General features: G+C 38.8%; 1 long non-coding RNA gene across 1 annotated transcript in view; it reads left to right on the forward strand.

Moving 5' to 3' along the window:
* Positions 1 to 259: 259 nt before the first annotated feature.
* Positions 260 to 23,927, forward strand: part of LOC107053169 — a 43,283-nt gene continuing 19,615 nt past the window's right edge. Inside the window, exon 1 of the long non-coding RNA XR_006938906.1 lies at positions 260 to 339. This is a non-coding gene — a long non-coding RNA (uncharacterized LOC107053169). The remainder of the gene's footprint in view (positions 340 to 23,927) is intronic.

Genomic DNA, 23,927 nt, shown 5'->3' on the forward strand with positions numbered 1-23,927 from the left:
TAATATATCTCACATATGAATTGGATCCAAACCTAATCTAGACTTTCACATTGGTTTAAACATGGAGTCATTACTTTCTAGACAGGGGAGATGAACAGGTATTTCAGTTGTGTAACTCATAAGAAAAATTTCCCTTCAGCATAGTTTCATAATATATTGATTCTGATTCAGGTTTCTGCAAGAAACATTTCCTTTTTAAATGAAGCAAGTCTTGTGGGTCCTATAAATCCCAAATTGACAGTAACAGGAACCTCCCCTTGCAGTAATGAAAGAAATCACTGACACTATTTCAAATTCATAGTTTCTTCTGAAGGTTTAAAGAAGATGAAAACAACAAAGGTAAGTGTTTTGGCTGTGAGATTTTTTTTTCAGGAGGTCATAGAGGGAAGTGGCAGCAATTTATACTTATATAGACTGTAGAACGATCTGAACAACAAAAAGTAAATTTAGAAAGATCTCTAAAGACAAAGAGCAGCCTTACTGAATCTACCTTTACTACTTACCATCTAACATTTTACGTACTCTAGAGTGAAGATTTAACTGGAGTGTTAACAACCTATATAAATACTCCTCCAAACTCTCCTTTTTATATAAAGCACCTTTCCATGCTTATAGCATAAATGGGATTTTACATACATACCTTCTGTGCTCAGTTTGCTAAAAATTTGCTTGTGCTTTATTCAAATGTTAAGTATGTTTGTTCCAGCCTTTTCCCCCGTGAATTCTAATGATTTTTTATTTTCTCAGTACAACACATGTAATACTGTCTTGGTCTAATGAAAGCAGCAAAAGGTTGAGTTACAGAAATATCTGTATTTTAGCTCTAACCATAGCTTGCTCAGGAAGGTCATTTTTGTAATGTAATTGTGGATCACCAGATGGCACTCTCGCAGGCAGTATATCAAGTCAGAAACCCTATTTATAAAAAGGGAAAAGAATATATAACTCACTTTACACTTCTGCTTCGGGTAATCTCACTAGGTCACACCATTCTATTGCCATCTTTCTGATACTGTGGTACAAATTTATTTTCCAGCTTCTGGTCCTGCTCCCTCTTGAAATACAGTATATATTTTACATATTTGTCTACATCTGTGACTTTCATGTCACCTCCTAACTCTCTTCCCATTACACAAAACTTAACATTGTCTACGTTGGGATGGACAAAAGAAAGTTCTTGTCTGCTTCAGCTCACAATGCCATCATGTTCACTTCTCACATTTTATATCAGTTTTAAAGTCAGACTTATTTTCTTTCTTTCCCTCATTTCTAGTTGTTCCCGTTTTCTCTCTGGACCAATACAAAATCTCACATCAGGTTGAGTTTTGAGTAGTACACACTCTTCACTGAATCTTCTAAAGCAGAATGGAGCACATCAGCAATGTTGTGTGATGGGCTGATGGCAGAGGGCAGGTCATGATAGAGTAAACAAGCACACTTTGCTAAGGCACAACTTGGAACTGCACTTTCTTGTTTAGCAAGAGGTAATATTCAGCTAGAAGTACTGTCTGGTCAGTCCTTCTACATATTCTCCCTCCCTCCTTGCACTGTTAACAGTGTTTCTTGTTCAGTGAGCCCTCTTGATGCTCCTATCTCCCCACAGATATCTCTGTGCTGTTCTTCCATACTGTCCTCCATTTGTGTAACAGGCTTTGGTTGGTCCCTTCTCACTTCACTGTCAAGCAGTCTGTCAGTCCTCATCTCTGCTTTGACAGGTCCTCTCTGCAGTGATAAATTTCCCCCATTAACAGTTACTGCAGAGCCTGCAATTCCATATAATAGTATGCAAACAACATGTTGCCTTATACAGCATTCTGTGAGCCATTTCTCTTTCAACAGCTATTTCCTTATATTTTCAGAGCAGTACATGTAATTTAGCCCGTGTGACTCCTATCAGCTATAAAGAGCTAAATCCTCACCCAAATCTTTGAAAATTTAGGGGTACCTTACCAAGTCTTAGATTATATATCACTTTAATCAGCCCTATAAATCTGATTACGCATCTTTCAAATAAATAATGATGGCTTTTGCCTGAAGCTTTTACTGTTTCTCAATCTGTATCTATCAACTGAGATTTTATGTGCACTCAACAATTGTTGTTCTGTTGTTAGAAATTCTGTTATTGCTGACTGCAATAACATTCATTCAAATGATATGGATGGAAAATATTTTTCTCTCACAGAGCAGTTAAATTGTAAGACAGCATTAGTTAAAAACCAGCGTCACTATTATGCGAAGTTGTGTATCTGATTTTCCTCATTCTTATTCTGAACAGGTTCTGGGAACATTTTAGGTCTAAGTTAAAGTAACATTTCCAAAATTGATGAGGCTATAGAAAAGAGTTTCACTATCCTCACCTAAAAGTTACGTTTTTCACCAGAAAATAGAAGTCAGCTAAGTCAGAAAATGACTTGAGAGCATTACTTTTTCTGTTTGTTTAGTTTTTTGTTTTTTATTTTTCAAAATACCAATGTTCTGTTCATTCTGCTCTACCTGTAACTGTTATGCATGTCCAGAGCTGAAATATGTGAAATAATCTGTGAATGTCTGAACATGGCTGTACATATGTATGCCTATCAGATCATGAGCAGAATCACATTGGTAACGCTTTTATTTTTACATTCACACGAAAGAATATCTACCTTCCTGGTGTTATTACTAAAATACTTTGCTATGACAATAACATCCTTTTTTCTTTTTTCTTTTTTTTTGTTAAAGACATTTGTCTGCTTTATATTACAGTCTTCATGTGTGTTTTTGGCCATGAGCCAGCAGGTTGCCCTGAAGAAGGCCAAGAAGGCCAATGGTATCCCAGGGTGCATTAAAAAGAGGGCTTCCCAGTTCAAAAAAGACAGGCATCTCCTAGAAGGAGTCCAGTGGAGGCCACAAAGATGATAAAGGGCCAGGAGCATCTCTTGTATGAGGAAAGGCTGAGTGACCTGGAGCTGTTCAGCCTGGGGAAAAGAAGACTGAGGGGAATCTGATTAATGTTTTTAAATATCTAAGGGAGGTGGGAGACAAACAGATGAGGCCAGGCTCTACTTGGTGGTACATAGTGATCAGACAAGGAGCAATGGCCTAAAACTTGAACATAGGATGTTTAGTACTAACATGCAGAAGAACTTTACAGTAAGGGTGATAGAGCACTGGAACAGGTTGCCCAGAGAGGTTGTGGAGTCTCCTTCTATGGAGATATTCAAGACCTGTCTGGATGTCTACCTGTTTGACCCATGGCAGAAAACATGCTTTAGCAGGGGGTTGGACTTGACCTTCTGAGGTTGCTTCTGTCCCCTGCAATTCTGTGCCTCTATTTTTCATAAGTGAAACAGAGTTAATCCTTTGACAATTTGCAGTTTGACTCTGAAATACTAGAAGTCCCTAGACTTCTCAGTACTGCATGTATTTCTGCAAAATTTGACTAACTGGGCATAGGAGTGGAAAGAGAATGCCATTACCATGAAGAGCAAAGTGAAAACGATGGTAAAAGTGTCATCAGAATGGCTTGTGGTAGTCACAAAGAAACAAATTTGAAATATAGGCTGTTTTAATTTTTTACCCTGACATAGTAATCCCTGGAAGTCTTTGGTTCTCTGATTTTCTGTCTTCTCCAACTGGTATCATCAGTTTCTTAGAGAAAAGATGCTGTTTGCTAGGTGTATTGTCAGGCTCTAGGTAACTGAGAGCAGCTACTAGCAGCACACAAGGAATTTCCCATGAGATGCAGAGCTAGTGACAGTCTCAGACAGGGTCTTTATGTGTTATAAATATCATGAATGCTATTATAAAAGGTGAGGTCAGTGAGAATCTCCATATTTACAAGGAGAAATCATAGTAGTGATTGCAGATTTGCAAAACACACTGCTACTGCAGTTAGGGGGAAGCAGACACTAAATCAGTGGGGCAGCATTGTTCCATAGTGCATGATATTGTAGGAAGTATAAAACTCTTACATAAAGTATAAACCCGGTGCCTGGAGACCTGTTATTAATAAAGACCAGCAGCCATTTCTCTGAGATATCAGAGGCATTGACTCTAGCAGTCTGGGTAAAATCCAAACTGGCAAATACTTATCAGAGGCATACAAAGCATTCCTAATGAAATGCAAAGCTGGTAGCAATTCAATTTTTGGGGTATTTTATTACAGACATCAATATGAGCTTATCTGAAAGGAGTAAGTACACATACTTTCAAGTAAAATTAGACATCATATCCCAAGAAAGTGGAAGAAACATCACGTCTATCTGCCTTGCTGAGTGAAAGTGATCCCATTTTATAGATAAGTCTTTTATACAGAAAGGATGTAAAAATTCACGTCCATATAGATGTTTTGATTGGAGGGATGTATTTTGCCTGAAATGCTTGAAAAGAAAAATATGCAAATTTGGGCAAGATAGGGAAGGTATTGGGGAAAAGCACAATTAAAAAATAGGACAATATCTCTTTTGATTCTTAATTAGATTTCACACATCTTTAAAAGTTACAATATTCTCCATATAACATCCCTTTACATAATATAATTTCTCTAAATTATTTCAATACTTTCAGGGAAAACTATGTATTGTGGCAACTACAGTGAATTTAGATGTCCTGATAAGCCTCAACCAGAACTATTTCTCTAGCAACCTAAACATGGTCACCTGCATATGCTTGGAAATAAACTAAATAACAGCTAGATATTCAGCTGAGGCTTAAAAGCCATCAGCAGTCTGCAACTGAGGAAAGGAGGACCCCATCAAAATTCACAAGGAAGTTCATACAAAATCTAAGCAGTCTATCTTTTCTGTATTCTATTGAGACTGTGATTACACATTTGAAGCTCACCTCAGCCTGAGTTCATAGAATCATAGGATGGTTTGGGTTGGAAGGAACCCTTAAGGTCATGTAGTTCCAACACCCTGATATAGGCAGGGACACCTCCCTCTAGACCAAGTTGCTCATAGCCCCTTCCAGGGAGGGAGCATCCACAGCCTCACTGGGCAACCTGTTTCAGTGTCTCACCACCCTCACAGTAAAGAATTTCTTCCTGGTATCTAGTCTAAATCTACCCTCTTCCAGTTTAAAGCCATTTCCACTCATCCTGTTGCTACCTGCCCATGTAAAAAGTCCCTCCCGAGCTTTCCTGTAGGCCCCTAAAGTTATTGGAAGGCTGCTATAAGGTCTCCTCAGAGTCTTCTGTTCTCTAGGCTGAAGATCCCCAGCTCACTCTGCCTGTCCCCATAAGGGAGGTGCTCCAGCCCTCCAGTCATCTTTGTGGCCCTCCAATGGACTCACTCCAACAACTCCACGTCCTTCTTGTGCTGGGGGACTCCAGAACCGACACAGTACTCCAGGTGGGAGTAGAGAGCAGAATAGAGGGGCAGAATCACCTCCTTCCGTCTGCTGGTTGACACAGACCCACACAATTATTTTCCTGGAAACAATCCTAACCTCAGCAGATAAGGCTCCTGCACTGCATTATATGCAAGACTTGTGGAATCAGGGTGTCTGTAGGTGAGGAGGACCCTAACTGTGCAACCCCATGAGAAGATGAACCCACTTCCAATAAAAGAAAATCTTTCCTTTTTATTTCAGTTCTTTTATCTCTGATAAATATTACTCAGCCTTTCTCTGACCTTCATCACAGATGTAATTTGTTAACATTTATAGCAAAGCAGATGGGTCTGCCTGTCTTTCATGGAAACTTTGTCATTCTGCATTTTGCAAGGGCTGAAAGGCTTTTGGAAATTAGAAATGTCACCTACAACGTCAAGCTGAGTTAAATGTCCTTTCATGTTCATTCGCACTTACCCACTTAGCCTTCGAGCTTTTACTGCCGGCTGCCCTTCTGCAGCTTCAGTGGTGCTCACGTTGTCAGGGAGAAGTGACATGATGTACAGGCATGGATGCCAGTGAGGTTCTGAAGGCAAACAGAAGATCAACATTTGAAAAGACAGCAGCAAGAGCTTTGAAATAATCTGGTTAACTGAAAGTTTTGCAGGAGGAACATCTATGTGCTCAGGAAGCATGCTGGAATGGTTGCGGTGCTAAAAATCTGAATGATTCAAGGAAGTAAATGAAATTTATGAGTCATTGAGCATCCCAGGTGAGGCCTGGTGATTTGCTGAACAACACAGCTGTTCTGTATTTGGGTGCTCTAGGCACAGTACTCCCACTCATTGTCAGCATTGTCTCTCTAGTATCTCTCTGATTTCTCTTAAGGTTAACAAATTCATAACTAGTGATGTGGTTGGAAATGCAACTGCAGTCCTCAGAGAGTGAATGAGGTCAGGATTCTGGGAATGCATTAGTAAGAGCATTAGTGATAAAGCTAAACAAAGGAAGACAGATGAAGCATTTTTATTTGCATTTTATTAATGAGATATTGAGATAAAATAGTAAGTCTAGGTCTATACTATGTTAAACACAGAGCTCTTGCAAGCTACTGTTTTGAATCTCGAGATAACCATGACTGGATAAGTAAAGTCCACAGTGAGGGAATACAAATTGCTTGGCCTTGCACTGTCCTTTGGGGCAAGCCAAAAGGTGAGACTTTCTCCAGTGTACATGAGTCACATATGTCAGAATTATTTCTGTTATCATTGTATGCAGTGGGTTCTGAAGAGGTTAGGAATTACTCCAAATAGCTTGTCTTTTTTAAAGTATGATGTTGTGTCTGGTCTCAGTCAAGAACCAGGATTATGAAGCCCACAGAACCGATAGGGTTATTTAATATCTATATTTTAATGTATAGACCAGTACAGATTTTAGGGCCAGTGAAAGATTAATGACCTACTGGGAAACATTTGACATCCCTCTTTTTAGTGGCTACTGTCTCTTACATCTTACTGAAAAAGAACCAAATACTAAGCCAAATGCAAAAGAGATGGTATGTAATAACAAAAAGGCCACCTAGAGCAGGGAAATACCATTTATTCTAAATAAGATGATGGCAAGAGAATGTCCTATTCAGAAAATAAAAGCCAAAAAGTCTTTTTTTGGGGGGGAAAAAAAAGATGGCTTCCCCCCCCCCCCCCCCCCTTTTTTTTTTTAATAAATGAGGGATACCACAGGTAAAGTATGATACTCCTCAGCTTTGGATACCATGAACAGAACTCATTCAAACTAACTGTGGGGTTTATTCACTTAATTAAGCATAAGCTTCTGTGTTCAGAAAGGTGCCCTAATGTATCCAAGTTGTTTGTCTGTGGCTTCCAGGCTGGGCACAGAGCCTACAGACGGCTGTTACCCTTCCAGGCCAGTAGCTGGAGATAAGGGATGAAAGCCACCAGGCATGTTTCCAGAATGGAATCCCTGCTCTCATATGTCTCCTGAGCAAACACTTACCCCCAAATTTATGCAAAGATCCCAAGATGTCAATGGCCCATGTAAGCTCTTAATTATCACACTAAAATAGAAAGAATGGTGCATCTATCTCCTGACTGAACTAAAAGGGAGATTCACGCTATAATTTTAGATACAGAGATGATATTCAGCTGATGTATTTAGACAAGCAAATTTAGGAATCTATATGTGGACACAGTTCAAAACTGGAACACCAAAACATCTACTCGTGATTGACTACTGGCATGTGGTAGGGAAGGAAACACTCCTGTTAGATTCTATAGAAATCAATCTTTACAGTCAGTGGAACTTGGTGGCAAGCTCAGTTCACTCTGAAATAAAAAAATTCAACTGCTCAGTTCCCATTGCAGTGCCTGTTGCTTGCAAGGAATAATTTATATTATGCAGACCCTGTGTTGCATGTGTTAACTGCATATAGATGTCTCAGCACTTCATATGCATCTGAGCTCTGCCCGCAGTGGCTGGGGAACTAAACTCTGTTGAGCAGATCTCCATAAACTGCAATGGGAGATGAGACCCCACATGCGCCTGTAGGCACCTGCATTATGATGTCCCTAATTTTGAACTGAATCCTTGCTCTACACTTGCCCAGCTGAATCCCATCATGGGAGCTTGTCCCAAGAACTTTGCCCTCGAGTCTTGATTTCACAGAAGGCAGTCAAGAATTCCTGCAATACTTCAGCAGAACTGAAAGCCCGTAAAGCTTTCCAAGTTCTTGTTTGAGGGTCACGAGCTTCAGAGCCAGGCAAGTTTCTGTGAACACACAAATAACCCCTCACTGCCGAATGTGCTGACCTGGACCTCAGGCAAAGATGTGGCCATTTATATAGGATTTTGCACTTCAAGAAGGTGAGTAGGCAGAGTCAAAAAAGATAGGAAAATGCTTGTAAAGTTTACAGTGACATTATAGCAGGAAACTGGACAAGAAAACATTTATTTCTGATTCTTCCTATGAGCGAAGGTACCAATACACATGGAGCTATCCTTCATTAAAGGGACTTTTCCAGTGGCAGAGACCTGGTTTTTCTGTAACAAACCTGTGTGCCCTAGGATTGAGCCCCCAGAAACCAAAACAGTCAGAAAAACCACCTGCTATTCATCAAAGAACCACTGAATCCAGGAAGTTTTGGGATGACATTCTCTTCACTATTTGGTATTTTTCTGTTACTTTTCAGTGGAAAAAATAAATCTCAGTACATTTTCAGTTTTCAAGAGGGAAAAAGACATTCTCTTATTAAGAAAATTTCTGTTTTTTAACATATTAGAAAAGCTACTGTGCTACTGCTGCTTCATCTGTATCTGATGTATGTTCTATACTGTACATCCTTATTCCAAATTTGCTTAGAAACATATATGAATGTAAGTAATGTAGAAAAAGGCAGCAATATGACTGAAGGCTGGAGCACAGACAGTTGATTTCACTGCGTCTTTGTTAAGGTACATTAATCTTGCAAAAGTAAAATATTATTAATGGTAATTAGAAAGAAGTATGTTACTTTTAAGTTGATTTATTTCTCTGGGCAACATCACTGTATTTTAGTGCATTCAAAGTTCAAGGACAATAATATATGCACTTGCTGGCAACCCAGGTGGTCAGCCATTCTTCTAGACTTGATAGGTAAATGTTCACTTACAATTAATTTTATCTTCACAATTGTTCCTTTGTATTTTCAACATCTGTTGACAGAGCCCTAAACATGTGAATTATGCTAAATTTTTGCTCTGGCTGCTCTGCTTCTGTGAGATGATCTATTGCAAAAATATCGAGCTGAAATTGGATCAGGAAAGCAGGCTTGCAATTGTGAGCTATCAGAACGATGTAGAGTTGTTATACAGTATAGTTTCAGAAAATGTAGTGGCAAAAAGATTGCTGTGGCTATTTTCAAGTTGTGAGAATATAAAAGTAGAGACTTGCAAGGCTTTTTTTCCCAATATTGCAATTTCAGATTTTAGGTTGACTGGGGAAAATATATGTATTGAGTATGGAAAGCTAAGGGTTTTTTTTAGGAGAATAATGTATAAGAATGGTTATTTAAAAAAAGACTATCAGTATTTGAAGTTATTTTACTTTGGAGACAAAGATCTTGAAGGAGGTAGTAAATATTTTGCCAATGTTCAGCACAGTAATGCAGTCATTAAAGTCAGTCACTGAGTTTGCTTCACCAAATACCCATATAAATGATTTTGCTAACATCTAGTCTATCAACTTAATAACATTCATTATTAAACTGTTGGTTGCAGCTCCAATTCAAATAAAAAGACCTGGTGAAGGTGATTAGTGGTGCTCCATGCTAGCAGATCCCACAGCAGGTGACTGTAACTGAGGGGGTCAGAATGTCACTAGAGCAGAATTTGGCCAGTGATATGTGTTTCTTGATGTATGATTGACTAGTTCAAATGCATTATTTGTTTATTTGGACATTCAACTACCTTATTTTCCAATGGTACAAACCCATAGTCACAGTGAAGGTTCACAAAGACTTACTTCATTCTCCTCTGACAATTTTTATTTGTACTTAAATAAAAATATGATGATGTATGAACATAAAAACTCAGTTTAAATATAGCTAAAGCTACAATAGAAATCATGAAAAAAAAAAGTGAAGTTCCCCTTAGAGTCACTCTTAAGGCAAAAATCATACTAAATTTTAGTTGTAACTTGCACTGCAAATAAACCAGAATGTTGTTTCATTTCACTGTAGAACAAGTCAAATGGACAGTTTTTAGTCCTGTTTGCATTTGAAAGAGCATGTGCTACATCGACTCTTAAAACTTGATCCATTTCCACTCAAAATTCTCACCAACCTGTTATAATAGTTAGCTCTAAAAGTAATGCCTCCTATTTGTTTCCAAACTACAACAGATTCAAAGAACACATTAACACTATTTGATAGGGGAAATTCTCAGCTACAAAATGCTATTTTTTAACATAGTCATCACCATTAGCTATACATTTTCACCTGTGATGAACTGCACAGGTTGGGATGACCCAGTTGCTATGACAGCATCATTTCTAGGGAAATGTTGCCCACACAGCCCATTATACATTGACCCAAACAGATGGAAGTCAAAAGGCACCAAATCCAGAATATATGGTGGGTGTTGTAGGACAGTCCAGTCAAGACTGGCAATGTTCTCCATGGTCTTCAAACTATTATAGGGCCTGGTATTATCATATGGAGGGAGAAAGGTTATCTTCTCTGTTCTGACTCTGAAAGTTTCAGCCTTCAGCTGAAAGCATTGTGATGTAGTGGTCAGAGTTGATGGTTTGTCCAAGTTCCAGGAAATCCAGAAGGGTCACCCCTCTCCTATCCCAGAAGACAGTGCACACTGCTTTAGCTGCTGAGGGCAGCATCTTGAACTTTTAGTCTATGGGGAATTCAGACGTCACCACTGCATGGATTGCCATTGTGACTGGCTCATAGTGGCTACACACTGTTTTGTCACTAGTAATACTGTGATGCAGGGAATGGTTTTAAATTAAGACAGGGGAGATTTAGGTTAGATATTAGAAGGAAGTTTTTCACGCAGAGTGGCGACACACTGGAACAGGTTGCCCAAGGAGCTTGTGGATGCCCCATCCCTGGAGGCATTCAAGGCCAGGCTGGATGTGGCTCTGGGCAGCCTGGTCTAGTGGTTGGTCACCCTACACATAGCATGGGGGTTAAAACTAGATGTTCACTGTGGCCCTTTTCAACCCAGGCCATTCTATGATTCCATGATTCTATGATTCTATGATTCTATAATTCTATGATATTTGTTCAATAAGAAGTCCTGACAAACTTGCATTTGGTGTTCTTTCTGTTCCTGTGTGAGCACTTGTGGGACCCACTGGGTGCAAGATTTGTGATATTCCAATATTGCCACCATTGTTTTCAACACACTGAAGTAAATGTTAAGCTCTGTACACAGTTCCCTCATAATCCATGAATTTGTGAGGATGAGCTGATCAAGACATTCTTCATTTTATGATGTGACAGCTATTCAACCTCTACTGCCATATCACTAACATCTGCCTTTAATATTGTGGGCCAACATAATAAAATTGGAAGCATTATTTCAGAGCAGCTCTCATAGATTGTCTCAGAACCACATTCTTGGTTTTACTTTGTCTAACCACTGGATCTTGCTAAAGTCCGGTTGGGATTTTCCATTTTTGAATCTATCCATATCTTCCTTGGAGAAGTAAGGATTCCAGGAAAGGTTTCACCAGTTCAGCCTTTTTTGGCTTTAAACCTTCATCCTACATGCTCACTCTCACATTTGGATATCCCCGGTTTAAGTGATTCTGCACTAGTCTCTCCTTAGACAATGTAGCTGAAAAGCTGAAAATACAGCAAAGGGGTGAAACTGTAATTATAGTCATCTGGTTTGGTGTGAATATATTTCCTGGACAATATCATGATCTTGCTTTAGATTAGAGAAGATGAGATAAATTGAGCTCGTGACATAAAATGAAGTTGCTGAGTTAAAAACAGTGTTTATTGTATAACTCAAAGGAATTTGTAATTTGACAGAGAAGTACTTCACTGCTGTGTTTTTTCCTGTATTTTACTTCCTTTCATCAGGGACTTTGCAACATATGCTGTGAATGTTGTTTCAAAGTTTCTGGATGTTGGACACCAAAGTATTAAAATTATTGATAACAGAATAGTCATTTAATTATCCTACCACACGTATTCAGGGACATGATCTTGAAAGAAAGATAGGACAACATACAGGCTCTCTCTGAAGAGTCTCTTCCATAGTAGCTTCATTAAATGCAAATAGGACTTCAGGGAGGATGCTAATCAGTGTAAGGAAAGTTATGACAATATGGTCTGAAAGCAATTGTGCAAAAGTATGTTGCAGCAGTTAAAGAAGAATGGGAGCTTAGACCTTATAAAATCTAAGTACTCTTAGCTTTCTGTTTCTTGGTTTTCCTTGACCATTTATTAACATGAGCATATTTGTTAATAGCTACAGAAGCTATGCTTTTTTAAAAAAGAGTAATAAAACAACAACCTCAGTTCCAATAATTCCCCAGTTTATCAGCAGGATTTCTGCAGACATGCATATTTCCTACTCTATTTGCAATGCTAACTGAGTGGGGAAAAGAGGCAGTAACCTGGTTTATCCTGGAAACAGCAGGTAGTTTGATCTATTTTTACTGCAGATCATTTCCCAGGACACTGTGATTCTTATATTTTTAATCAAATGTGTGAATTGAAAACTGTGGTGTGACCTTTGGAAAAGACACTGCAGGACATCAGCTGAAGCTGTGAATAGTTTAAGCACAAACAGGAAGTTGACTTGGTTGTTCCGTAACAAAAGGCTGCTGTAATTTGTGGAGTAGGAGTTGCAGTTTCAAAACATTTTTAATTGCTACATTTGATCTGCTATGCAGTACTGTGTGACAACAGCAAAGAATGAAATGTCAGTGCCCATGTTCCAGCATAAATTTATACAGTGTGAAAGCCAAGAACCCCATTGATTCCTGATTTTCTTTTTCTAAGTAAGCGTTTCAGATTTGCCTGAATTATTTTCAGGTTAAAGAAGGAGTGCAGAGATCCTCGGTTCTGCAAAGCATTTAAGAAGATGCATAACTTTGTTCTCAATAAGTCTGCTTATGATGAAAAGAAATTTTGATATATGGAGGAAGTGAAACAGGAAGGGATTTCACAGTGTCTTGTGAACCTGGGATAACTCACTTTCATAAACGGGTCACTGTCAGGATGTAAATGTATTAATACTTACTCTCTGTGCTTTTAGTTTGTTATTGTGGTAACTTATCCCCACAAAAAATTCCCGAAGTTTCTTTTACAAGAGGGAAGTTATAAAGCTACTTATGACCAAAGTCCTGTATTTTTTTGTAACTTGAAAATAAAAATGCCTCTTGTCATAATTTATAATGAATTCTTTTCAAAACTGCAGTACTACAGTTTTGGGCTCAAAGTGCCATCAAATATTTATGGCAGACAGACTGATTTCCACTGCATGGCTTTCAAGATCTCTTACCCATTTACTTCCTCAGAGGACAATAAAACACATTGGGAACTGCCTGTTGCTTCTTGTTTAGATCTGCACTGTATGCTCCTGGCATTGAAGTCTTCCCATAGACTGTGAGAGTGAAATGTAAATCCTCTGTGAGCAAATCCCAAAGTGACCCGCTGATCTTTACTGAGACCAGGAATGTGTGATAGAGTTGGCCATTTTTACGCAGACAATGAAAGAATATGCTATTAGTAAAGAAGAATTGAATCTGTCCTGAAATATGGTGTTAGTGTTCTCATAAACAAGTAGTATATTTTTAAGATAATGGTCATTAATTGTAGGAAAACAAAACTCTTTTTTGTGTCTATACAAATATTTTTTCTTCCTTTGTTAACCAGGAGCTCCATTTTGACAGGATCATCAGAAATCGTTTTGAAACCTTAAATATGTGGAAATTTGTACACTTATGCACAAATACTCATCATCCTCAAATCCCTCAGAAGAGTTCTTGAACCAAAATTGAGCCTTTCCTTACTTCTCCTGATGTATTTTAAAAAGAACGCCTTTTGCATTTGCTTTTTTTTTGCTTAATTGTATATCTTTGGCCCAGTATTACCAGTGAGTAAACAAAGAAAGCCTACATAAGAAGATTTGCCTGGGAACCTTTGTAATACAACACTGCAGTTAGATCTAGATGGTTTTATCACCATGCAGAATTTGCTTAGCTTTCAGTGGGTAGGATTTACTCAGAACGCATTATGCAGAATTAAAGAATTTTCTTCATAGATACTCAGCTAACATTTAAATTAAGGAGTTCAAGTTTGTTTTTTGATTTTTTTTACTTTTGGTACTATTCTTTAAAACCTACTATAAGTGTACAGTTGTAGCTGTCAATATTGTGCAACTAATAAAAATTGAAAGATATGTCTTCTCATTATGGCCTACTCTGCTCTATTGTCTCTGTAATTAAAACATCTATTTTCAGGAACACCTGTCTAAAACTTTTGTAAATGAGCTAATAATACCACAAGTTATTTGCTTACAGTAGTGATAGCATGAATCGTGGTTTAGGGCATCTTTCATGTGAAAATTCTGCAGTGATGAATTTGTGTTAACACTTTGATACATGTTCAAGCTTGGAGAAAGGATTTTTAGTCTGTTTCTTCCATTCCCTTTTTTTTTTTTTTTTTTTTTTAATTGACAAAACTGGAAACCATATTGAATGCATTCACTTTTTTGCAAAGGAGAAAAAGACAGTGAAGAAAACTGACAGTTGGAAGAATGAGATGATGAACTACTTAGTAATTTTCATCTCTAAAATAATTGTCATGATGCAAAGAAAAGCTGCTTCTTCTCCAGATCAATAAGTACAAAATAATGTCATCTGCATTTTTTCCCCTGAAAAATTCACAGTAATAATTATGTGTGTTGTCAATAGCAAGGATTCTCATTCTCAAATTCCTGACTGTAGTAAGAATTATAATGTAAGAAGAAAAATAAAGTGAAAAATAAAGAAAGAAATGCAGAAAAGACACAAGCCTTTGATCATCTTCTCTTAAAGGTATCCCTGCTAATGCAGGCTTATTGCTTTCTTTGCTGTGCTGCTGCTAAAGGGAAATTGTGACTCATGGCTTTAGATTGCTTCTTGAAAATTGTGTGGAAATATAGAAATGATAGTTTGTAGAGCAAGCAATCACAAGCCCAGAGCTACTCCTGTAAGAGCCACTGGCAAAATATACATTGAGTGCAATGGGGCATAGTCAGTCTCCATCATAGTGAGTGGTTTTATTTGTTGTTCTTTCTCAGCTTTAAGGGTTCAAAGTCAAGAGGCTGAGGATTTAATTCAAGTATTGGACTTTGGGAAGAATACTAATCTTCCATCAAAGATTTCCAGAATAATTTTGAAATACCTTTGTTATGGATGCCCCTGCTGTTATAGTCAGATTGTTGAAGTTCATATCCAAGTACTTCAGAACCTTGCTTATTCTATTCTTTGTTCTTTCCTTCATTTCTCCTTGGTCTTCTTCTGCCCTAAGTTCCTTGTCCTTTAGGTAAAGTACCCCAAGGAACTTGGCAAACAGTCAGAATTGCTCAATCAGAATGAAAAGTCAATTCAGAAAAGCTACACACTCTTAAATCATTTAATGTTGATTTAGTTTTTTATTGGAAATAAGGTCAGGTCTGCCTAAGTGCAAAGGCCATTTTTGTTGGCTACAGAATTACTTTAGACTCAACTCTATCTATCTGGAATCAAAGTTAAATTCCTTAATTGTAAAAAAATACTAAAACCTACAAATAGGATAAACATGTTAAAGTGTCTGGTTATTTTCTCCTTGAAAATAATTTCTAGTTTCTTTTGTTTTCAGAGAACTCCTTTGCCAAAGGCTAAAAGATCCAGCTTAGCTCCTGTTGAATGCTGGACTTCAGAACCCACTTCTGTGGAGAGGGTCACCAAACTGAGAGCAATGTACTGGAACAGTCCAGAGCTTCCCCTCAGCATCCAGCAGAGTCCAGAACTTTCATACCTCAGATTTCCTTACTCAAGCAGATGTTCCCAAGTTGCTCTCTAGATTCTACAATAGCAATCTCTGGAGTCCGAAATGCCTGTATTTGAAGAGTGAATTTCCTTTAGTTTGAATGTTCCTTGACTCTGAAATATGAATCTCTAACTTGCCAAAAGCTCTTACAATGTATGAAGGCCCAGTCAGCATTTTTAAAATGAGATAGACTGGGAATACTTGAAAAGCACAAGTTCAAAGTTGATTTTAGCAAGCAAAACCAATGAATCCTTTTTCTTTTTCTTTTTTTTCTTTTTTTCTTTTTTTTTTAATTTCAAGAAGAAAAAATGTATTTCTAAAGGCAACTATATAGTATTCGGTTTTCTTTATAACTTGGGATACATTTTTTAAAAAACCTGAAATGCCAAAGGAATTAGGCTCTTTATGAATAATAGTGTGTGACTAAGACAGAACTACTTCTGTGTGTAGTCAGATCTACCGCATTAAGTCGTCAAGTACCTCCCATCACAGCTGGATACTACTGATTTGTTAGACACTACACAATTTGAAAAGATGACTTTAAGGTACCTTGCTGCAACTGCCAGGGCTATCCAGTCCCTCAGTGAAATACCTTTTCAAAAAATAATCCATCTCTATCTCCATCTACTGTTTCTAAATGTGTTGTTTATATTGGGAAATATATAATACTGGCATTTAGCATTTGGCAGTGAAATATAATGTTTTTAGGTTAATTATCCTTCCTACATGCAGTAGCAAGTACTTTAAGATACAGTATATAGAACAGCTGGGATGTTTTTGTGTGGGATTTCAAAAGCATAAATCTACTGTGAGTAATGTGAGCAACACTTAGTGTGGGAAATGCCTTATGACAATATAGAATGATGTCTTTAATTAAATGCTGTATATGTACAGTATATATCCCCTCATCCCCATTACAGCCTGTTCCTCATTACTGTCTCTGCTTAGTACGTAAGGAAAAATTTAACATTTGCAAAACAACTTCAAATGGTCAGTGCCTTATGGAAGAGATCCAGCTGCATTGGAATGACTTCCATTGACTTCAGCAGGACTTGGATCATGGCCTTCAGCCAGTAATTAATTTAAGTTCAGCAATCCTTCACGGATTGAAAAGAAGTTCTTGAGGCATGTTAAAGTCCCAGCAGCTGCCAATGTGTTAAGAAAGTTTTCTGGGTGACTCTGTATAAGTACGGAACCTGAATGTATGATCCCTTCCTGGACAAAATCCCCAGATTTAGTCACGTAGGGGTGAAAACTAGACAAAGAAAAAAAGGTAAGTATTGAAATAGACAATGGAAAAAGTAATATTGCTAACTTTAATTTTGTTTTGCTTTTTTGCCTAACACGTGGTTTCTGAATTTGGTGGAAAAAAATAGAAGTGTAGAAATTGTTAGCACCCACTGAAGTATGATTATCTTTACTGTGTGGTTTTAGAAACAGGAATGACGGGAGCAAAAGTTCCATCACTGAAGAAAGAAATGAGAGAGAAACAGTCATAGTTCATATCTCCTGGGGATCTTACATACGCTTTTTTCTTCCTCTGCAGACCATGCCTTTCTCCAGTTAATCCTCTTTTCTTTTTACTTCTTTCTACAAGTTGATTCTCAGACTGATAATCAAAGTAAACTAGAAATTATTAAAATCTTGCTATCTGAGAGGAACTTCAGCTCAGGTCTTTTTTTCTTTTAATTCTTAAAGATACAAACGTATGTTTGACTCACTGTCTTTACAGACTCTTTCTTCTAAAGCATGTAGCTTGCTCCAAAAGTAATGCCTCCTATTTATTTATACGAAAACTACGGCAGATACAAGAATCATTATAATACCATTTGATAGAGCAAATTCTCAACTACAAAACATTGTTTTTTAACATAGTCTTCACCATTTGCTGTGCAATTTCAACCGCGATGAACAAGAGTTTGCATGCCATGCCCATAAAAATCTGCAACACTGCTGAAACGCACCACTTCTCACTGTGCTCACATTCACTGTTTGGACTCCATATATGTTCAGAAAGCAAGAATGAATGTCAGTGAGTGCCATTTTTTCCTCACGGAGGAATGTAATGACACACTTTCGCTACATACTCACTTCCATGTCAGGTGTCATTTTGTCAGATTGCCCCTCTGCTGCCATCTGTCACACAGCAACAAAATGTAATGGAATACTGGTGGGAAGGATCAACCTCTCCTGTTGACGCCACCATCATCTGTCTCTGACCCCGTAGGCCAGCATAATAAAATAGAAGGCATTATTTCCAGAGCATCCCTCATATATACTAGGGTAAAGTTAAGCAGTGCCCAGATTTATACTAGCCATTTGTAGCAACATGAAATTGTTTTCTGTAGCAGAAAATATTTATAAGTAAGGTAGTACAGCATCCAGACACACCCCTGGAACTGCTTTCCTGGCCTCACTTCGCTTCTCTTTTATTTTCAAGCAGGCCTATAAAAGAGAGAAAACAACTCTTAAATGTTCTCAGAAAAGTGGGCTACTTTTGTATGTCTAAAATCTCATGATTGCTCTATTTTGAACAAGAAAGAGCAAGAAGAGTAACGATATTACAAGTTTTACTAGTCAGAAATACCTAAATGAGGTAGAGCAATAGTCCTATATTTAATCACCTTGTAGTGCACTATGTCTAATTCTATAAAAACTAGGATAAATATTCAGTACTTGAAGTACTTGACTGGAAGACTTCAGCAAATATACAGTAGTTAGCATAGAGGTGGAAACATATTTTTGAAAGTAATATCTTAAATAGAATATGCTTTTTGTTGTACTGGGGGAAAGAAAGAAAATTACAATCATTTGAATCTTCTGACAAGATTGTTTCTGAGAATAGATGGATTGCACTTCCACACAGAGCATCGACAACGTGAAAGACCCTGAGATCATTGGACACTAGTTGATGGCTGTTGGAGGCCTACTGAGAAGAGGAATGAGATCTGCTTTCACCATGAAGTACTTCCCTAGAAGTCAGCCATGACACCCCAAAAGGTATCTGAGCTGCTGAAGGCTATCTTTGAGGTAAGCAGTCAAAGAGTGACAAAGTGTTTCATAAATCCCACATACTAACTTCTCTGGAACTTGTCCACTGATGCTCTACATAGAGTTGTCCAACCTTCTCTCTGAGATTTATATGCCTGATTTTGTCTAAAACTGATTATTTTTACTTGCACTATCCCTGTTGTTATTTTATCATAGTGGATGTCATTAGTGCTGTACATTAGTACAGAGTTTAGACCCCCATGATTTCTGTGGCACTTCACCATATTTTCTTTTTGCAAAAATACATTCTCCACATATACAAATTAAACTTGTCCATATAATCCCTAAATCTCTGCTTCAGGATGACATAACTCAGCAGAGAGTCTCTCTTGTGACTCCTATTGTAGACACTGTCATCTCCCCACTTCTTGTTTTCCCTATCAAAATGTTAATTCATACCACTTGCCATAGGCAAAGTGAAGATAGATGCTGGGTATAAAGTGCAGTGCAGTTCTTTATCTATCTACTTTTTCCTCGCTAATCTGATCCTGGAGATCTTACTTCCATGTTTTAGGTTCTTACTTATCTGGAGTGGGACTTTCCTTCTTGTTGAGACTACCACCTTGCACTAAGTTTAGCTGAAAATGTTCCTTCTCCATTTAAGACAGGACCAAAATGGGCTGCAGTGAAAGCAGAAGAACAGGAGATGTAATAATGAAGATATGGACAATAAATCAAGAAAATGGACTTGCTGTGACATACAGAAATACTTTGCTGGTGCTGAATGTAAAAATGACTTCTTTCTTTCAAACACGTAACATCTACCTCTCAGAGATAAACTGAGATGCACAGAACCTGTTCTCAGCTACCACCTAGATGTGTCCTGCTCTTCATTTCTGCTGAGGTCAGCATGCTTTACATGCAAGAACAAGCACAGGAGTCAACCCAAACTGCTTGTAGAGAGGTCTTGGACCTAGGAGTCCTAGCACAGTCCATATAGGTGTGAGTCAAATATCACATACAACTATCTAATTTTTCTTGACAGCTTCTTGTACATGAAACAAGCAGAAGTGCTCTGGAGGTTTCTCCCAATGACATTGCTATGGGGAGAATGCATGAAGTATTGCATAGTGTGGTTGGGATGGGAGGTTGACCATAGGCATACCTTAACAGGGCTTTATGGTCAGTGCATTGGAACTCAAGCTGCAGAACAGAAATCTGCATCATTCAAGGCAGCAAAAGACCAACATAGCTTGTTATAAAACATTTTTTCTGAAAGTAAGCAAGACTTATCTGTAAATAATGAAGTCTTGAAAAGAAAAGAGAAGAAAAGAGAAGAAAAGAGGAGGGAAGGGAAGGGAAGGGAAGGGAAGGGAAGGGAAGGGAAGGGAAGGGAAGGGAAGGGAAGGGAAGGGAAGGGAAGGGAAGGGAAGGGAAGGGAAGGGAAGGGAAGGGAAGGGAAGGGAAGGGAAGGGAAGGGAAGGGAAGGGAAGGGAAGGGAAGGGAAGGGAAGGGAAGGGAAGGGAAGGGAAGGGAAGGGAAGGGAAGGGAAGGGAAGGGAAGGGAAGGGAAGGGAAGGGAAGGGAAGGGAAGGGAAGGGAAGGGAAGGGAAGGGAAGGGAAGGGAAGGGAAGGGAAGGGAAGGGAAGGGAAGGGAAGGGAAGGGAAGGGAAGGGAAGGGAAGGGAAGGGAAGGGAAGGGAAGGGAAGGGAAGGGAAGGGAAGGGAAGGGAAGGGAAGGGAAGGGAAGGGAAGGGAAGGGAAGGGAAGGGAAGGGAAGGGAAGGGAAGGGAAGGGAAGGGAAGGGAAGAGAAGAGAAGAGAAGAGAAGAGAAGAGAAGAGAAGAGAAGAGAAGAGAAGAGAAGAGAAGAGAAGAGAAGAGAAGAGAAGAGAAGAGAAGAAAAGAAAAGAAAAGAAAAGAAAAGAAAAGAAAAGAAAAGAAAAGAAAAGAAAAGAAAAGAAAAGAAAAGAAAAGAAAAGAAAAGAAAAGAAAAGAAAAGAAAAGAAAAGAAAAGAAAAGAAAAGAAAAGAAAAGAAAAAAGGCTTTCTGAAACCTTGAAAGGTGATACTGATTTTCTGGTAAATTAGAAGAACAAATATGAGAAAGCAACAGAACAACAGTATGTCAGAAATTAACAGATGAATAAAATGATGAGAAGAAGGGATATTATGCCAGTTGCCATACTTGGCAATAGTTTGATGGTACTCTCTGTAGGACAACAAAGCAGAAAGGAATATCAGCTTTCAATTCAGCTGCCAGGTCCACCCTATTTTACGAGCTCAATTTGCGGCGATACTCTTTATTTTGTTGATTCTTACACTGAGAAATAAGAGAAGCAGATTTGCGCTGAGCAGGCAAGAGAGACACAGTCGGAAAACACAACAGCTTCTTCTCTACCAGCCTTGGCTGATTTCTGTACACTAATTATGAGAAGAGTCATGTTCCCTTGGTGTAACTCTCAGCCTTGTCCTTCCTCATCTTTGTCTTTTCTACCCACTGTCTTTTCTGTTTAAATAGAATCTGGTTTAGCTTGGCCAAGTCTATAGGTTTTTTTTCCTTTTTTTATTTTTTTTCTTTTGTTAACCCCATTACCAGAAAGGCAGCTAATAGTAATGTCTGAAACTGCATGACAATAGTTCAAGCTTGCCAGGTGTTGGAGTGGATGATAAGTGCTGTACTTGCCTTCCTCCAGCAGCAAGGTTACAAATCAGAGTCAACAGCACAAACAGAAGCTATTTTTTTTTCCCTTTTGGCTGTCTTCCTCATTCCTTTTTTGTGTACTTGTCCTGTTTTATTTTTGAGGGAACAGGCCCAGATTCCAATAAAGAGACAAAAAATAAGCTCCAGCTACTTTTATTTTCTTTTCCTCTCCCAAAGGGGGAGTTAATGTCACCTTAATACTGCATAAAAAGACACTATCAGCCAGGGAATTTTCCTCATAAAAATGTTCTGCAGCTAAAAGAAAAGGGAATAAAAAGGTACTGTTAAAATGAAAGTCTCCTTGAGTACTTTACATAACAAACACTTTGTCTGCTTGTCTTCCATATCTTTCATAAAAGATTTAAAAGATCTTAATAGTGATCATTTGCTGTAAGACTTAGTGGACCATGTACCCTCACACCCATCTCTGAACGATGGTTAGCTGTTCTCAGCACTAACAAGAGAGGGTTCACTAAGCACTTCTACCTCTGAACTCTTGTGCTTCAAAATAAAAGTAATTCATAAAACATATGCAATCCTCCCCCCCATCTAAGGTGTTCTCTGGATTGCAATGCAGCAGATACTTACTGCATATGTCTAATTTTTGCAGTCTTGACAGGTGTATTCCCATTAGATCCGAGGAGAATCACACATCCCCTTCAGCTCCTTAGCTAGGGAAGTTTTTATGCTTTGACACTGTTCTCTGAAAAACTTATAATATCCTCTTTACAAGGGCTGATGAGATTGAGTGGGTCCGATTGTACGGTGGAAATTCATTGGCTGGAGAGGTTGTTGTGTCACCAGGGTCAACAACGTTTTGATTCAAAGCTTCACATTATCTCTAATAATCCCAGAATTCTGAGGGGAATTAGCTGATGTAGTTGCCATGCCACTGTCAATGATATCTGAAAAGTCGTGGCAATCAGGTTAAGTCCCTGGTGACTGGAAAAAAGGCAACATCACACCCATTTTTAGAAACGATAAAAAGGATGACCTCAGGAATTGCTGACCTGTCATGGAACAGATCCTCCTGGAAGCTACACTAAGGCACATGGAAAGCATGGAATTGATATGGAAGAACCAGCATGGCTCACCAAGGGCAAATCCTGCTTGACCAACCCAGTGGCCTTCTGTGATGGTGTACCTGCATCAGTGGACAGGGGAAGAGCTACTGATGTCATCTATCTCAACTTCAGTAGGAGGCCACAAAGATGATCAGGGGGCTGGAGCACTTCCCCTGCAAAGACAGGCTGAGGGAGCTGGGCTTGCTCAGCTTGGAGAAAAGAAGGCTGCAGGGTGACCTAATTGTAGCCTTTCAGTACCTAAAGGGAACCTATAAACAGGAGGGGAGTCAACCCTTTGAAAGGGTAGATAACATCAGGACGAGGGGAAATGGTTTTAAGTTGAGGGAGGAAAGATTTAGACTGGATCTCAGGGGGAAGTTCTTTACTGTGAGACTGTAAGGTGCTGGAACAGGCTGCCCAGAGAAGTTGTGGATGCTCCATCTCTGGAGGTGTTCAAGGCCAGGTTGGATGGGGCCCTGGGCAGCCTGGTCTAGTATTAAATGCGGAGGTTGGTGGCCCTGCCTGTGGTAGGGGGATTGGAGATTCATGATCCTTGAGGTCCCTTCCAACCCGGGCCATTCTGTGATTCTGTGATTCTGTGAATGGAACATCTCCCCTTGAGGACAGGCTGAGAGAGCTGGGAGAAGAGAAGGCTATAAGTGAATCAATGACGGCCTTTCAATATCTAAAGGGGAGCTACAGGAAAGAAGGAGACAGACTCTTTAGCAGCGTCGGTGGTGATAGAATAAGGGGAAATAACTTTGAACTGAAAGAGGAGACATTTAAGTTGGATATAAGGAAAAAGTCTTTTACAGTGAGGGTGGTGAGGCACTGGAACAGGTTGCCCAGATATGTGGTGGTTGCCCTGTCCAGGGCATCAAAGGCGAGGCTGGATCGGACCCTAAACAACCTGATCTAGCTTTGCATGTCCCTGTTCACTGCAGAGGAGTTGGTCTAGATGGCATTCAGAGGTCTGTTCCAACTCTACTGATTCTATGCTATGATTCTATGTTGATGTTTGCCTAAAAATTAGAAAAAAAATCTTTATTGAGTCAAATAAAACTCAGTAACGAAAACTGAATACTGAGGGTGATATATAATATACACGGATAGGCACACACGTATATGTATGCATGCAACATCTGTGATATTTTCCACATCTGGCATCCCACATGGGTGATTTATCTGCAGCTCAAGGCCTTTCACAACCAGAGTGATATTTTTTCACTGGTGACAATACAAGTTATTAGACATGAATGACATTATCAAGAGAGACAGGAGGCAATGCAGATGTATCATATGTGAAAATCAGAAACACAAAG

This window comes from Gallus gallus, chromosome 3 (assembly GCF_016699485.2).
Source record: "Gallus gallus isolate bGalGal1 chromosome 3, bGalGal1.mat.broiler.GRCg7b, whole genome shotgun sequence".
NCBI lineage: Eukaryota > Metazoa > Chordata > Aves > Galliformes > Phasianidae > Gallus > Gallus gallus.